General features: G+C 39.7%; 1 pseudogene; it reads left to right on the top strand.

The window, feature by feature from the left end:
* Positions 1–7,015: 7,015 nt before the first annotated feature.
* On the top strand, positions 7,016–7,590 carry LOC125908866 (60S ribosomal protein L18a-like; annotated as a pseudogene).
* Positions 7,591–18,772: the final 11,182 nt, after the last annotated feature.

Genomic DNA, 18,772 nt, shown 5'->3' with positions numbered 1-18,772 from the left:
CTATGCGGAATCCTCAATGAAAGTTCAGCAGAAAGAATTTTTGATTGCTGTAGTTGAGTGTAACAGCAGAACAAAATCACCAGCTGCCTGTGGTATCTGTAATAAAATAGGAGCTGCTTCAAAGAGAATTGATGCAATTAGCTTCACCTATATTCTGTCTGCATTCTCTGAATTACCTCCTGACCCTCTCTATTTTCACCTTTCATCCTATTCATAGCTAAATCAGGCCTTGTATAACAAATAGTCATTTTTTCATGCCTTAAGTATAAGGAGAAAGAAATCAGGAGCTAAGTTTTTCTCCCCTGGAATATCTATTTTATACAAGGAGAATTTGCATTGTAGGAGGGAATGTGACAATATTACATATTTTTTTGGCAACTTTGATAGGCAAGCCATTTATTGCAGGTGCCTAGAGGTATATAGCTTAATTCACTAGAAACAGCTGACAATATGGACACTAGTGATTATGACCAATTAGTGACCAAAAGAATTCAGTTTCCCATCCTGAAAAATTTAGACAAGAAAGATACTTGACATTATGTTGTGTTAGTAAAACACGTTACCGTTCTTGCTGGGTGTTTGTCATTTATTTTTTCATTCATTTATTCACTCCCTATATAAATAATTTTTCTGCCCCTACTAAGTGCCGGCACTGTATGTGGCTCTGGAGATAGAGCAAGGAATCAGACATGGAGTTATAAATATTGAAAATTACTGAAATAATGAATGACAATGGTGATGAAATTTTGAGGAAGTACAGTGTGCTCTAAGGGTGATCAGATAAGGATGATAAATTATAGTCTGGATACTGCATTGAGTCTTGATTAGTAGTTTAAAAATACATAAATTAACAGGTACATGAAATAGCAGCAGTTCTTTCTTTTTTTAAAAAAAAATGTTTGTTTATTTTAAGAGAGAGAGGGTATGAGCAGGGGAGGGGCAGAGAGAAAATCCCAAGCAGGTCCTGTGCTGTCAGTGCAGAGCCTGTCTCAGGGCTCAGTCTCAAACCATGAGATCATGACCTGAGCTGAATAACTGACTGAGCCACCCAGGTGCCCCATAGAAAGGCATTTGCAGAGAAATGTAACTATGTGTCCTGAGAATACAGGGTGAGTGAATGTGGAAGTCCCTGTAAAATAGAACAGTAACTAGGAAGATTATTGACTATTTGATTTAAAGTGTAGCCATCTCCCTGGAAAGGGGATTCAGGTTCGTTTTGCTGACTGAGCACTAGGAAACTGTGGTCTTTGTGTTCTGAATTAAGTTTTCCAGAGTGTTTTATAAGAATTAAGTATTCTGGGTAGCAGACACCTTTAACAGTATTTCCCCATGAGTTTACTTTCGCAGTTTATTTATTTGAACAACTTTATTTCACAGGCTTTTCCATGTTTGTCCATTTTATTTTGTTGGTTTTAGCATACTTAGTTCTCCCTGGATTCTCCTGCTGACATCCACAAACATAACTCTGTTGTCTTTATGTCATTTGGAAATTGGTTAAAGATGTCTTGCCTGCCTTCATCTTGTCTTATAAAACTGCTAATCATGACAGGGCCAAATGCAGAGCTGGGTACACATTCCAGAGGTCTCGCTTCAGGCTGACATTGCTCCATTAGTAAAGTGTTTAACTAGATTTGAATTCCCAGCCCTGTGCCATCATCAATGCTGTATAAGGAGGGGGCCAGTTAACTAGGGTGAGGGGAAGCACAAGCTGGATGGGCAGAGCAGTGCCACTAGCTCTGGACCACTGGATCTTAGACTGTGATCACAGAAGACTAGAATTATTGACTGTCACAGAGTGGTAGACCAGCCACCATGAAATGAGAAGCATGAATTGAGTGTTGGGGCTTAGTGTTTTATCAGTTGAGAAACTGCAAACTAAAAGAGTGGCACACCGTGGACGCCAGAACCTCTTTCCTGAGCTTCCAGTGTGTCCAACTGTGTCCCAGTATTTACTGGGACTTCAAATACGTCATGACTTGGACTCTTCCTGTCCCCTAGAACCGTCTCCTCTGCCTTTATTAACTATTAGTAGATTTCTCTCTATCCTGATCCATCCTCCACATTGATTTCAGAGTCCTCTAACAAATTGAATATAAACCCCTTTTCCTTCCTTGTTCAAAATTTGTTAGTGGCTCCCTCTGTATATGCAAGATGAAATCTGAGCTCCTCCTTATGAATGAAAGATTCACCATGATCTGATCTCATCTAACATACCAGCTTCATCTTTGGCTCATTGCCTTGTAAATTTACAGGCACGTGGAACATCTTTGTTTTCCTGAATGTATTAAGTTTCTCATTCTCTTACGTTTGCATATCTTATTTCCTCCTGGTCAGAACCTCGTTTGTCTCCCTAACAGCTCCCTATTCAACCTCCAAGTCTTAATTCCAGAGCCACATTCTCTGTGAAGCCTGGAGAGACTTTATAACGAAGTCTTCGTAGACTCCCCTGGCTGACTCATGGATCCTCCCATGAGATTAAGATCCTCCCTTTCAAATTAAATCATGCATGCTGCAATTTTAATGCTGATCATAGACATCAAAATGGTGTTTTGTTTTGTTTTTTGTAGGCAGGGTCTGTGTCATTCTATCTTTGAATCTCCACAAACTCTGCTTGGAGAATGAAGAACAACTGAGTAAGACTAGAATTAGGAAGCTATGGAAAGAAAGATTTAGCAGGGACTGTTTGCGGGGTTGGATCCCCTAAAGACGGAAGGACAAATTTCCCATTATGCAAATGCTCTTACCGTACCTCTGTTGTGGCTCTGTGTAGTCCATCCTGTGGCACAGGTGGCTAGTGGTGAGCTACATCCATTCTTCTCTTCTTCCTTTAATAATAGAACTGCAAAGGTTAGCTGGACACATGGCTTCCCAGCCAGAGACTACATTTCTCAAATTTCCATACAAGATGTAGTCCTGCATTAAAGTTCATGGCAATTTAATGTTGTTCCATGACAAGAATAAAGCACTCTGTTCTTGACATTTTCTTCCTCTCCCATTGGCTGTTCTGTAGATATGATGGAGAGTGTTAGAGTATCTATCTTGTACCTAGAGGTGGAAACCCTGGGCTGAGAATGGGCAGAGCAGTGCCACTAGCTCTGGACCACTGGATCTTAGACTGTGATCACAGATGACAAACTTGTGTCTTGTCAGCCTACTGTAGTTTTGGATCTCTGTAGTGACTGGACCTAAATAATAAGTATCTTAAAAACATTTTTTTTTATGTTTATATTTTAGAGAGAGACAGAGAGAGACAGAGCATGGGCAGGGGAGGGGCAGAGAGAGAGGGAGACACGAATCCGAAATAGGCTCCAGGCTCTGAGCTGTCAGCACAGAGTCCAGCACGGGGCTTGAACTCACGAACTGTGCGATCACGACCTGAGCTGAAGTCGGACGCTCAACCCACTGAGCCACGCAGGTGCCCCAATAAATATCTTTTTAAAGAAGATTATGAACTTTGTTATTTAGCAGAAACATGCCTTGGCATGTACCCTTATATGCTTATTGTATCACACTTACTTAAAAAATTAGAAGACATTTTAAACATACATAATTACAGTTTTTATGGTATTGTTTCATATTTCTTTGCATTTTTAAAAAAAGTAGTATGACGTTATATTTAGAGTTAATACTCATCACTGAGCCCAATTCCTCATTTTCCCTCAGAAGCAACCTCTAGGAACACCTGGGTGGCTCAGTTGGGTAAAGCGTCTGACTGGCTCAGGTCATGATCTCATAGTTGATGGGTTTGAGCCCCGTGTTGGGTTCTGTGCTGACAGAGCCTGGAGCCTGCTTCAGATTCTGTGTCTCCCTCTCTCTCTGCCCCTCCCCTGCTCACACTCTATCTCTGTCTCCCTCTCTCAGAAATAAACATTGAAAAAATAAAAAGAACCTCTGTATTCTGGTTTTCTATTGACCAATCTTATGCATACTTTTTATACTTCTAACTACATGTTTATGTGTCTCTAAACATGTAGCATTTCTGTATACATTTACATGAAAGCATTTACAAAAAGGTATATATATTTTTTAATTGCTATTAGGTTTTGTGATTAGTCTATGGTTTGTCTATTTATATATGGTGGGTTCAGTATATTAACTATTATATAATATTTCGTATTTTAACTATGTAATACTTCACTGAAAGAATATAATTCAAATGATATTCTTACTGATGAATCTTGAGATTGTTTTTAATTTTTAAATATAATAATTGCTGCAAGAATACCTCTATACATGTCTTTTGTGGTCACTTGCAAGAGATATAATGGGGCAGTGGTGCCTGGGTGGTTCATTCTGTTAGGTGACTGACTCTTGGTTTCGGCTCGGGTCATAATCTCACAGTTCGCGAGTTCGAGCCCTCTGTAAGGCTCTGTGCTGACAGTGCAGAGCCTGCTTGGAATTCTCTCTCTGCCCTTCCCCCATTCACGTGTGCGCACTCTTGCACGCGCGTTCTCTTTTCTCTCTCAAAGTAAATAAGTAAACTTTAAAAGAAAAAGAGATAATGGGGCAGAACCAATATTTGAAGAACTACTACTAACCTAGAGTTTCCAGAACTGCCAAAATATCTTAAATCAGCTAAAAGTCAAGTGCACCTCAGAGCCCAGGTAGATGGAATAGATATGATTTGGAAGATTTGCAACTATCATGGCCATCGGACAAGAGTTCTGGAAGGTTTTACACTGATAGTTAAATACTCTGGCCTCAAAGTGACATACGGCACTTCCTTTCACAACTATGGCTAGACTAGTCACGTGACCCCATCCAACCACAGAGGGCCAGGAAGTATACTCCTAGTCTAGCATGTGCCAGGAGAGGAGAGCTAGGATATTTTGTAATCAGCATCAATTATTACCATAAGCTCAAACCATATCTCTATTAAAACCACCAAATCCAAAGGTAAACAGTTTAATTTCTATTTGACATACCTTGTCAGGATTGGTAATAACAGCAAGTAAGTGACATTTATTAAGTACCTACTATAATCCCAACTCTGGGCTTTATTTTCCTTATTTAATTAAAAGTTCTCAGTAACCCTAGGAGGAAGGTAATATTATTATTTCAATTTTACAAATGAAGAAACTGATAAATGAGAAAGAATGCTTAAGTGAATAACTAGGTCATAGAATGAGGGGACAGGAGAGCCTGGATGTGAACTCCAGATCTGGCTTGGACTCTTCCTCTGTGTAGTCTGCCTAAGCGAGTCCTCAAAGCCTCTGCTTTGGTTACCTCCTTGTCTAATAGAACCAGCAATGAAGGCTTTCCTCTGCCATTTCTCTCAGTTTAAAGCCACTAGACCACTCTGCAGAACAGAGTTTAGCAACATTATGCTCCCACAGTAAGTATTCAAAGCCCCTCAGCTTTCTAGTCCAGAGATGAAACAGCTGTTCTCTCCAAATGGCTTATACTGAAATGTAAATGAACAAGGACATTAGAAAAAAAAGTAAAAGAAAACAGATTTAAGTTCTTGCCTTTTAAAATTTTTATCATTTCCCATCCAAGCTTACTGTTTTTGTTTAATCTTGCCATTCCTTTTCTTCTTCCTTGTATGCTCTTTTTCTTAGGGATATGCAAACTTTATTAGTCAGCTCCTCTTTCAAGCTCTGCATGCTTTTGTGTTTGAGAATTGGGAATCAGGTACTTTTACTGTTAGCCTCAGGGTGGATCTGAGCAGGAGGAAGCTTTATGAATAATCAAGGTTGACATCTCCAACGTTGTTCCTTCATTATAAATATTGTTAAAGGAACTGTGACCACCATGGGCTCCCACTGAACAGTGTGTGCAGGGGGAGGCAGAGACAGCCTTTGATTTCAGCTCTTTTCTGGTTATCACTTCACTGATGACCCTGGAGTTGACAGGTCTCTTAGATTTGGCTGCCTCTTTTTCTTTTCCCAGAAAGTTTCTATTCAATTAGTATAAGTGTTTGGTCTGCAGGAAGCTGGCTGGGTTCATCTTACCAACTCCAAAGGCTAAGGACCATAGTTAATATTAGTGCTTGTGCATTGCCTTAGCCTGAATCCCTAATGAATGCTGAGCTGCTTGGTGACTTTAACCATTTTCATTCCATTTGGATTAATTATAGCATCATTACTTTATCAGGAGGAAAACAAATTATAATGCCCAAGGTCTTTAAGCCTTCTTCCCACCTCTTGAAAAAGCTTAGCCTCCACAAATGTCTGAAAAGACATTTTCTCCATATTTCTACTAAGGTGCCTCCTCCTACTAGTGCCCCACTAATCCCTAGTTATTATATGCATTAAATATATATACATATAATTAGCCAACCATGTTTTAGATTATTCATATTGTCTTGACAGTTTTCATTTTGAAAATGGAGACATGTGAACTTGAATCATAAGTAAACCTTTGTAAGTTTCCTCTCTCTCCTTCCTCCCCAGCTGCATTATCTTCTATTCACCCCCAGGAGAGTCACCAAAGAGTGTTTTAGAACCTGTTACATATTAAGAAATGGTATGGACTTCACTTTATGTGTCAAAAGCCTTGTGAGGGAGGTGATACTGCTGTTCTGATTTCCTTGAAAGATTCAGACACGTAGGCTTATGGAGTGAAGGGACTTGCTCAAAGTTACATGGTGAGACATGGTTAGAATCAGAGATAACATGCTAGGCCTCTGACTCAAACCCTCTACTCTCTTGCCTAGTTCATGTTTATTAGTAATATTTGCCATTCATTTATTCTGCCAATATTATTGATCATTAGTGTATGTCAGGCACTGGAACTTACTAAGATCACTAAAACAGAGTTCTTAGGACCTCAAATTCTGGTGAGGGAGAAAGTTCTGTTAACTGGCAGTAAGGATACTAAATTACTAAGATATTTAACAATGCAGTGGTTGAAACAGAGAACTCTGAGAGCATGGAGGAGAGACATTTCAACTTGTTCTCAGGGTCTCAGGGAAGCCTTCTTAGAGGAAGTGGGAGTGAGTGTTGCAGTAAAAAGGTAGGTCTCATTAAAAAGGGAGCTGAGCTTGGGTGGCGGCGAGCATGGAGAGTGCGCCATGAAGGCGTTGGGCACACTGCGAGAGTACACGGTGGTGGGATACTGCCTGCTCACACTCAAATGCTGCACTCCTTCTCTCTATCACATGTGAATCTTTGCACCTAATCATGTTGTTGCTAAGTCCTGCTTCTGGTACTTTTTGTCTCCGCTGAAGAAGCTGAAGAAATCTTGAGGGGAAATTGTCTTCCTTGGACAGGTGTTCTAGAAATCCCCTTTGGCATCTGGCTTCATTATGACTCCCTCAGTGGCATCCACAACACATACTGGGAGTACCCAGACCTGACCCCTGCAGGCACTGTTACCTGGTGCTGCCAAGATGGGGCACCTGGCACTGCCCACTGGGCCGTCTCCATCCAGATCATGAAGATGGAAGAGATTATAGCCAGCAAGTGCTGCCAGCTAGCAGTCAAGCAGTTTGATGACAGTAAGATTAAGTTCCTGCAGCCCCACGTGGGTCCTACGTTGCCAGCACAAGCTATGCTTCACCACCAAGAGGCCCAACACCTTCTTGTAGATGCAGAGCCTCCCTGTCCCCAGGTCTGCCCAAATAAACTTCTTGGGAAAACCAAACCAAACCAAAATAAAACAAAAAGGAGTCTGTTTTTAGAGGTAAAGGGAAAGAGATTCCTTTCTTTTCTGGGCCGCTTTAAAACACTTGAAATACTTTTGAGTAAGCCCACCAAAGATTTTGAGGTATGTATGTACATGTGTTCCCTGGGATCCAAAAAACCACATTCCTAAATGTAAAAATGGAGTTTTAATTTGCATGATGTGGGCATAGGGAAGCAGGAGGAATACTAGGTTTGGAGAAGAAAATCATGAGTTTAGTTTGGGATGTGTTGAATTGCGATGTTTGTAGGAAGTTCAGGTGAAGATATACAGGCATTGGGCTGAAGAGTGGTCATCTGGAGTTCAAGAATGAAACCAGATTAAAGATAGAAATTTAGGAATCCTCATCATTCCAGGAGGCAGTGAAATCAGCTTGCAAGTAGACAGATGAGAAGGCCAAAATTGGAGTCCTGAAAAATACCATTATTGAGAGGACAAGGAGAGAGAAGGTGCCTTCAGAGGGACTCCTCAAAGAGGAAGGAAGAAAATAAATGGAGTGTGATGTCATAAAATCCTAAGGAACAGAACATTTCAAGAAGAGAGAGGGTTCAGGGTGCCTGGGTGCTTCAGTCAGTTAAGCATCAAACTCTTAATTTCAGCTCAGCTCATGATCTCATGGTCATGAGATTGAGCCCTGCGTTGGACTCCATGCTGAGCGTTGAGACTGCTTAAGATTCTCTCTCCCTCTGCCCCTCCCTGATGTGTGCACATTCTTTCTCTCTCTCTTTAAAAAAAATAGTCTAACATGCTGTCAAGTTTATAATTTTCAGTGACACATCACATTGGATTTGGCATCAGAGAAACATTGTCAGCCTTTCTCAGAGCAATTTCAGTGTGTGTGTATGTGTGTGTCAGACTGTCAACTGTAGTAGTGGAAGAATGAATCGAAGTGTATGAGTTGGAGATCACCTTTTATGAGTTGGCCTTTGAAAAATGATAGAGCACTTTTTCTATCAGTTTCTCTGAAGAAGGAGGAGAGATGTAGGAGAGTAGATGGAGAGGGACACAGTGTTGAGGGAGGAGGTTTTAAGATGGAAGAAGGTCTTAAGATGCTGATTGGTGTGTCTGTTAGTAGGGAGGAGGCAACCAGTTGAGCAGGTCTCTAAGGTTCAGGAAGGGTGGTGGAGTCCTGGGCAGAGATGAATTCACCTAAGCAAGAGAAGGAATCCTCTTCTCTTTGGACGGGGAGTACTGAAGAGTGGCTGAAGACTAGGATGAATAGTAGGAATTAAGACCCCAGGGTAGTTTTCTGAGTGCTAACCATGTGTCAGGCACTGTGCCATTCACATACATAAAGGAATTATTATAATCAACATTCTGTAGGTGGGGAGAGAGAGGCTCAAAGAAGTCCAGTTAGTGTCCCAAGGCCAGAGTTGGTGTATAGAACTGGGATTTAGAGGCAGTCTAGCTCCAGAGCCTACTCTATGAATACATGTTCTGCTTTATGAGGGAGGCCAGACTAGTGACTCAGGCAGGAATTAAGAAGCTTCGGGAAGTTGTGTCAATAGCTCTAACTCGGATTTCCTTTGTTGCCCTGGTTTGTCCTTCCTCAAGCTGACTATCTCTTTGTACCTAATGAAAATTCACTATGGTCCTTGGAGGTCAAGTAATGTCTATATTTTGATAGTGTGAATATTTGCTACCTCTTCATCCACTATATTTGTGTTCTCTGTTATTTTGTGTAGTAGTCAATGTTTTTCAAACTGGAGTTTCCATATAAATTTTACGGAGTCTATGTCATAAGGAATTTACATTTTTTTTCCAGAAAATCTTAGGAAATATTAATATAATTATACTTTGAGTCACTGGGATGATCATTTTGTAACTAGCTCTTTTCTCACAACGTCAGAACCCATGTTGCATTTGTATGTATAATTGTGTTGGCAGGAAGAACCCAAGTATGTTTTTTGATTTGGGCTAGTGAGAACAGATTGGAAGCTTAAGGTGTAACTAATTTATCCATACCAAGTGAAAGGCAAATGATTTCACTTAGCAAATATTTAGTAGTTGGTGCTATGGAGAAAAAAGACATAGGAGGAAACTAGAATATCAGTCATGCTTTCAGGGAGAGATTACATTTTATTTGAGAAAATCAGACTAACATAAATGAAACCATTTGACACAGATTTTTAGGGCATAAGCGGGTAAGGTAAAAAAGTGGCAAAAATATGAAGAAAAAAAGAAAAAAAATTTTTCTGCCTGAGACCCTGGCCTAGCACTAACAGCCCTGCCTCAGCATGAATGGCCCATTATCTCCACACAACAGTGTTCTAATGGCTCATATTGGGGAGTTGGAGAGTCAGGTACTACACCCATTCCTTATCCTGTTAACCCTTGCCCCTCATTATCCAGTGGGGTAGCAAATGCTGCTAGCTTGAACCCCTTGGAAAAAGATAGAAAACTGTCATCAGCTAAGAAGTGGTTAGTAACTATCCGTTAAAGCTCTTGCTATTCTGAAAAAAAAAAAGTTTATATGCTTTCATGTTCAGTGTGCCTTGGTGAACATGTTACTTTCCCATGACCATAACCAATGCTGGAGTACATGGGGAATAAAAGTGAACAGAATTGTGAAGGGAGGCAGGGCAAGAGGAAAGACACCTTTTTCTACCAGCAGGGGTTTTAGGAAGAAATAATTTAATGAAAGAATTTAAAAAATTTCTTTAGAAGGAAAAAAATGGCTTAGACTTGAAGACAAGTGATACATTCTATTCCATTCAAAACCCACTACCTACGTCATCACCAAATTCACTGTTGGTACCAGTAGGTAGGTTGAGCCTGTGGAGTAGAATGGAAGGTGATTGGGTCTGTAGTCCCAGCTATACTCCTATCCCAGAAGGGGTGAAGGGAAGAGGGCATTAGCTGGGATGCAGGTAATGGGGAAAAACAGTAAGGAGAACGTCACTTGGGCTACTAAGGACAGTCATGCTGTCCTGCTCTCTCAGGGGCCTGACAAAGTCTCTAAATCTGACCTGAGCAGCAACTCCTTGCACCTTAGAGCGATCAGGGCTGATAAGTTAGGCAGAGGAAGGTCTGGTGGGAAAAAGGGGCTGCAGAGTCCCCATCTTTTACACATTTGATGAGGCACCAACATATATGTGTTGTCAGTATAGGATCAGAGGCATGTTAGAGTTACACCACTGTAAGATTCTTCATAGTGCAGACTGCGTTGCTTAGCTTTTCAAGCACCAAACTCACTTCATTTTTCCAGCAGGGATGAGGCTGAGAAATCAATTCACGTGCACAAATTTCAAAGGAGACCGATGCTCAAACTGTAGTGATGATGTATCAACAGTGAGAGAGAGTGACTGGCATCAGCTTTCCATACCAGGCACACTCTGCTTTATGTTTGTACACTCAGGAGGTTATATTACAGGTTAGAAAGTTGCTAGATGAGTTCCAAGTTTGAGTAGAGGAATTGAACATTCTTGTGCAATAGCTCAAATCACTCTTTTCCAGTCTAAGGATATATGAGGCATAGGAGTCAGTATTGGTTATCTAGACTTAGAGCACAATCTTGTGGACAATAATTTTACTGTAAACTAGAAGCTTTTATCATTTCTTCTTTTCATTGAGATATGCTTGGCATATAACTTTGTATTTGGATGTACAACATGATTCAGTATTGGTATATATTGCAAAAATATCACAGTATGTCTAGTTAATAATACCTGTCACTATGCACATAATTACAAATTTTGTTTTTCTTGCGATGAGAGCTTTTAAGATACACTGTATTAGGTCATATGTTGTAGTTTGTACATCATTTGACAGTAGTTACTAGATTGATGCAGAGAACCTTTTGGGGAGGCACCTTTGTTTTAGGTTATAAGTTACCTCTGACTGCAGGGACATTCTAAGATGATTTCCATAGATGGCCAATGCACTAAATTGATGTTGAATTTTATTTATTTATTTATTTATTTATTTATTTATTTATTTATATGTTTTATATATGATTCATTGTCAAGTTAGCTAACATACAGAGTGTACACTGTGCTCTTGGCTTTGGGAGTAGATTCCCATGATTCATCACTTACATACAACAGCCAATGCTCATCCCAACAAGTGCCCTCCTCAATGCCCATCACCCATTTTTCCCTCCCCAGCCCTCACATCAACCCTCAGCTTGTTCTCTGTATTTGAGTCTCTTATGGTTTGGCTCCCTGTCAGTTTGCAACTATTTTTTTTTTTTCCTTCCCTTCCCTTCCCCATGGTCTTCTGTTAAGTTTCTCAAGTTCCACATATGATATCTGTCTTCTCTGACTGACTTATTTCCCTTAGCATCATATCCTCCAGTTCCACCCATGTTGTTGCAAATGGCAAGATTTCATTCTTTTTCACTGCCAAGTAGTATTCCATTGTGTGTGTATGTATGTGTGTATACACACACATATTATATATATGTATATATATAATATTTATAATATATAAATAATTATATATATAATATGCACACACATACCACATTTTCTTTATCCATTCATCAGTTGATGGACATTTGGGCTCTTTCCTTAATTTGGCTATTGTTGAAAGCACTGCTATAAACATTTGGGTACATATGTCCCTATGAATCAGCACTACTGTTTCCTTTGGATAAATTCCTAGTAGTGCTATTGCTGGGTCGCAGGGTAATTCTGTTTTTAATTTTTTGAGGAATCTCCACACTGTTTTCCAGAGTGGCTGTACCAGTTTGCATTCCCACCAACAGTGCAAGAGGGTACCCCTTCTCTACACCCTCGCCAGCATCTATTGTTTGCTGAGTTGTTAATTTTAGTTACTCTGACTGGTGTGAGGTGGTATCTCAGTGGGTTTTGATTTGATGATAAGCAGTGTTGAGCATCTTTTCATGTGTCTGTTAGCCATCTCTACGTCTTCTTTGGAAAAGTGTCCATTCATGTCTTTTGCCCATTTCTTCACTGGGTTATTTATTTTTTGCGTGTTGAGTTTGGTAAGTTCTTGATAGATTTTGGATATTAATCCTTTATCCAATATGTTATTTGCAACTATATTCTCCCTTTCCTTTGGTTGCCTTTTAATTTTGTTGATTGTTTCTCTCACTGTGCAGAAGCTTTTTATCTTGATGAGGTTGCAGTAGTTCCTTTTTGCTTTTATTCCCCTTGCCTTCAGAGAAGTGTCGAGTAAGAGATTACTGAGGCTAAGGACAAAGAGGTTGTTGCCTGTTTTTTTCCTCTAGGATTTTGATGGTTTCCTGCCTCACATTTAGGTCTTTCATCCATTTTGAGTTTATTTTTGTGTGTGGTGTAAAAAAGTGGTCCAGGTAGATTCTTCTCAATTCGCTGTCCAGTTCTCCTAACACCATTTGCTAAAGACTGTCTTTTTTCCATTGGATCCTCTTTCCTGCTTTGTGAAAGGTTAGTTGGCTATACATTTGTGGGTCCATTTCTGGGTTTTCAATTCTGTTCCATTGATCAGTGTGTCTGTTTTTGTGCCAGTACCATACTGCTGTGATGACTACTGTGTAATACAGCTTGAAGCTTGAAGACTGGAATCGTGATGTCTCCAGCTTTGCTTTTCTTTTTCAGAATTGCTTCGGCTCTTTGGGGTCTTTGTGGTTCTGTATAGATTTTAAGATTGTTTGCTCTAGCTCTGTGAAAAATGCTGGTGGTATTTTGATAGTGCATTAAATGTATAGATTGCTTTGGGTAGTATAGACACTTGAACAATGTTTGTTTCCAATCCATGAGCATGGAATGTTTTTCCACTTCTTTGTGACCTTTTAAATTTGAAGGTAAGTTATTCTTAATTCTAGGTGTAGTTGCTACAGTATTTTACCCTTTTGTTTCTTACTGATCACAAGAATGACTGTGTTACAAAATAATGGTTGAAAGCTGCTGATTTAGAGATCAGAAACCAGGATGGTGATGGAACCAAAATCATATTCTATGAGGAATGATTCAAGGGCATCTTTAGAATAAAATGTTCAGCACTAGGTAGGGGATTTCAAATATATGGAGGGCTGTCATATAAAGGGATTAGATTGTCCCCTAAGACCCCAGGGGTATAACTAGCATCATGGATTAAAGCTACAGGACAAACAAAACAAAACCTGACTCAGAATAGGGAAAACATTTCTAAGGTGATGTGATAAGATAGAACGATCTCCCTCATTAGGTAGTGACCTCCTCATTGCTGAGACTGTTAGAGCAAGGGCTGAACAACATTTGTTGTGGATGTTGCTGAAGACACTCAAGTTCTGGACTGGATATGCCTTAAAACTCATTTCAACTCTGAAATTCTAAGACTAAAGAAAAAATTGTAAATTAAGGATTTCCTATTATGTATGAATAGCAGAAAGAGTATTAATAACTTCATTAATAACACATAATGCAAAACTTTAAAATCTTGGGTTTGTAGAATCCAGTCATGCACTTTACCTTAAAAACTTGGGGCACCTGGGTGGCTCAGTCGGTTCAGCATCCAACTCTTGATAGAGGCTCCTGTAGTGATCTCACAGTTGTGGGATTAAGCCCGGCGTCGGACTCCACGCTGAGTGGAGCCTACTTGGGATTCTCTCTCTCCCTCAGCCCCTCCTCCACTCATGCTCCCATGCACACACTCTGTGTTCCTCAAAATAAATAAATAAACTTAAAAAAAAAAAAAAACAGAACCATAACTCAAAAGTTGAAAAGGTTTTGGCTTCTAAAGACATTACAAAAGTGGTTGTAGATTATTGATTGTGTTTGAAAAAATTATCCTTGAAAAAGGGAAGTTTTTCAGGAGCCATTGCAATAGAATAAAGGAGTCCTTGAGAATAAAGGGAACTTAAGAATAGAGGAGTCCTTGGAGTTTGTCAAGAGTTTATATTTCGCCCAATACCGAGCTTATGATAAATGATTATTAAAGTAAGGTAGTCATCTATATGCTGTCTACAGATTTAGCATATAAATATCATGGGAATGTAAAAATTTGCTTCCAGAAAAAGTATAGAGAAAGAAAAGGCAACGGTGTCTGAGGTTGTTTTTCTCTGTGTGGCATTTCCTCTTTACATGTAACGTGGAGAAGTTGTATTGGACCTGCTGAGGCTATTTTAAATTATCTTTGGCAGTGCTTATAGAACACAGTGCTTATAGAACACAGTGCTTATAGAACACAGTGCTTATAGAACACAGTGCTTATAGTGCTTATAGAACACAAAGAATTATATAATGGGCATGATAGTAGTGAATTTTTATCATAAACCTTTCTCTATCCAGGAAGTACCAGTCTCATTGCAATTACTCTAGTCAATGAAATGTATAGGTGCTGAGGTTTTGCCATACCAAAGCACATTTTGGTTAAATGGGAGGTTTTTCTTGCCCATAAGAAGTATTTGAGGAAGGATCAATATAGAAGGTCACTGAGTGCTGATGGCTGATGACCACTAAGAAAATTGCTTAGCAGGGTAGATAGCAAAAGGTTATAAGAGAAAGAGTTTGAAAAATAATTCTCATTTATATCAGTTTTCCATTTCTGTATTCCCACCAGAGTACTGAGAGCATAGTAGGCATTCAATAAATATTTAGGGATGAATGACTTTTAGGATAAGGAAAACTCCTCTGAATTTCAGGTACTCCTTTTACTAGGACTGTGTTTGCATGACTGATTGAAAAGTGAACATTTCAGCCATCATCTGGTTGTTAAATATTTAGGCTGCCAAATCATTTATTTGATTGATGCTTATACCTTTAGAATTGACTGACTGCTTTGGCTCAGGGTAGACGCAGCATGAGTCATATGCTGCAGTTCTTGTCAATCACTGGTTGCATTTCCACACATAAACAGTTGACTTATGTTAGTCACATCAGTCACAAACATAAATCATCACAGTTCAGTAATTGGTACTGGGCCTTTTCTGGTTGGAATGATTTCTTGGCTATTCTGGTATTAATGATGCTGAATACTCAGTGATTGAACAATACTGGCCAGCTGACTGGAGGAGTTTCCTACCCTGAAAAGATCTTTTTTTTTTAATTTTTTTAAATTTTATATATTTTTTAATATATGAAATTTATTGTCACATTGGTTTCCATACAACACCCAGTGCTCATCACAAAAGATGCCGTCCTCAATGCCCGTCACCTACCCTTCCCTCTCTCCCATCCCCCCATCAACCCTCAGTTTGTTCTCAGTTTTCAAGAGTCTCTTATGCTTTGGCTCTCTCCCACTCTAACCTCATTTTTTTTTCCTTCCCCTCCCCCATGGGTTTCTGTCAAGTTTCTCAGGATCCACATAAGAGTGAAACCATATGGTATCTGTCTTTCTCTGTATGGCTTATTTCACTTAGCATCACACTCTCCAGTTCCATCCACATTGCTACAAAGGGCCATATTTCATTCTTTCTCATTGCCATGTAGTACTCCATTGTGTATATAAACCACAATTTTTTATCCATTCATCAGTTGATGGACTTTTAGTCTTTTTCCACAATTTGGCTATTGTTGAGAGTGCTGCTATAGACATTGGGGTACAAGTGCCCCTATGCATCAGTACTCCTGTATCCCTTAGGTAAATTCCTAGCAGTGCTATTGCTGGGTCTTAGTGTAGGTCTATTGTTAATTTTCTGAGGAACCTCCACACTGTTTTCCAGAGCGGCTGCACCAGTTTGCATTCCCACCAACAGTGCAAGAGGGTTCCCGTTTCTCCACATCCTCTCCAGCACCTATAGTCTCCTGATTTGTTCATTTTAGCCGCTCTGACTGGCGTGAGGTGATATCTGAGTGTGGTTTTGATTTGCATTTCCCTGGTGAGGAGTGATGTTGAGCATCTTTTCATGTGCCTGTTGGCCATCTGGATGTCTTCTTTAGAGAAGTGTCTATTCATGTTTTCTGCCCACTTCTTCACTGGATTATTTGTTTTTCGGGTGTGGAGTTTGGTGAGCTCTTTATAGATTTTGGATACTAGCCCTTTGTCCGATATGTCATTTGCAAATATCTTTTCCCATTCCATTGGTTGCCTTTTAGTTTTGTTGGTGGTTTCCTTTGCTGTGCAGAAGCTTTTTATCTTCATGAGGTTCCAATAGTTCATTTTTGCTTTTAATTCCCTTGCCTTTGGGGATGTGTCAAGTAAGAAATTGCTGCGGCTGAGGTCAGAGAGGTCTTTTCCTGCTTTCTCCTCCAGCGTTTTGATGGTTTCCTGTCTCACATTCAGGTCCTTTATCCATTTTGAGTTTATTTTTGTGAATGGTGTAAGAAAGTGGTCTAGTTTCATCCTTCTGCATGTTGCTGTCCAGTTCTCCCAGCACCATTTGCTAAAGAGACAGTCTTTTTTCCATTGGATATTCTTTCCTGCTTTGTCAAAGATGAGTTGGCCATACGTTTGTGGGTCTAGTTCTGGGGTTTCTATTCTATTGGTCTATGTGTCTGTTTTTGTGCCAATACCATGCTGTCTTGATGATTACAGCTTTGTAGTAGAGGCTAAAGTCTGGGATTGTGATGCCTCCTGCTTTGGTCTTCTTCAAAATTACTTTGGCTATTCGGGGCCTTTTGTGGTTCCATATGAATTTTAGGATTGCTTATTCTAGTTTCGAGAAGAATGCTGGTGCAATTTTGATTGGGATTGCATTGAATGTGTAGATAGCTTTGGGTAGTATTGACATTTTTACAATATTTATTCTTCCAATTCATGAGTATGGAATGTTTTTCCATTTCTTTATATCTTCTTCGATTTCCTTCATAAGCTTTCTATAGTTTTCAGCATACAGATCTTGTACATCTTTGGTTAGATTTATTCCTAGGTATTTTATGCTTCTTGGTGCAATTGTGAATGGGATAAGTTTCTTTATTTGTCTTTCTGTTGCTTCATTATTAGTGTATAAGAATGCAACTGATTTCTGTACATTGATTTTGTATCCTGCGACTTTGCTGAATTCATGTATCAGTTCTAGCAGACTTTTGGTGGAGTTTGTTGGGTTCTCCATGTATATTATTATGTCATCTGCAAAAAGTGAAAGCTTGACTTCATCTTTGCCAATTTTGATGCCTTCGATTTCCTTTTGTTGTCTGATTGCTGATGCTAGCACTTCCAACACTATGTTAAACAACAGCGGTGAGAGTGGACATCCCTGTCGTGTTCCTGATCTCGGGGAAAGCTTAGTTTTTCCCCATTGAGGATGATATTAGCTGTGGGCTTTTCATAAATGGCTTTTATGATGTTTAAGTATGTTCCTTCTATCCCGACTTTCTCGAGGGTTTTTTATTAAGAAAGGATGCTGAATTTTGTCCAATGCTTTTTCTGCATCGATTGACAGGATCATATGGTTCTTATCTTTTCTCTTATTAATGTGATGTATCACATTGATTGATTTGCGAATGTTGAACCAGCCCTGTATCCCAGGAATGAGTCCCACTTGATCATGGTGAATAATTCTTTCTATAAGCTGTTGAATTCGATTTGCTAGTATCTTATTGAGAATATTAGCATCCATATTCATCAGAGATATTGGCCTGTAGTTATCTTTTTTTACTGGGTCTCTGTCTGGTTTAGGAATCCAAGTAATACTGGCCTCATAGAATGAGTCTGGAAGTTTTCCTTTCCTTTCTCTTTTTTGGAATAGCTTGAGAAGGATAGGTATTATCTCTACTTTAAATGTCTGGTAGAATTCTCCAGGGAAGCCATCTGGTCCTGGACTCTTATTTGCTGGGGGATTTTTGATAACTGATTCAATTTCTTTGCTGGTTATGGGTCTGTTCTAGCTTTCTCTTTCTTCCCATTTGAGTTTTGGAAGTGTGTGGGTGTTTAGGAATTGGTCCATTTCTTCCAGGTTGTCCAGTTTGTTGGCATATATTTTCATAGTATTCCCTGATAATTGCTTGTATTTCTGAGGGATTGGTTGTAATAATTCCATTGTCATTCAGGATTTTATCTATTTGGGTCATCTCCCCCCCCCTTTTTTTTTTGAGAAGCCTGGCTAGAGGTTTATCAATTTTGTTTATTTTTTCTTTTTTAAATTTTTTTTTCAACGTTTTTTATTTATTTTTGGGACAGAGAGAGACAGACAGAGCATGAACGGGGGAGGGGCAGAGAGAGGGAGACACAGAATCGGAAACAGGCTCCAGGCTCCGAGCCATCAGCCCAGAGCCTGACGCGGGGCTCGAACTCACGGACCGCGAGATCGTGACCTGGCTGAAGTCGGACGCTCAACCGACTG

Source organism: Panthera uncia (genome assembly GCF_023721935.1).
Source record: "Panthera uncia isolate 11264 chromosome B3 unlocalized genomic scaffold, Puncia_PCG_1.0 HiC_scaffold_1, whole genome shotgun sequence".
Taxonomy (NCBI): Eukaryota; Metazoa; Chordata; class Mammalia; order Carnivora; family Felidae; genus Panthera; species Panthera uncia.
The sequence above is the reverse complement of the archived record's forward strand: the minus strand, read 5'-3'. Positions and strand labels throughout refer to the sequence as shown.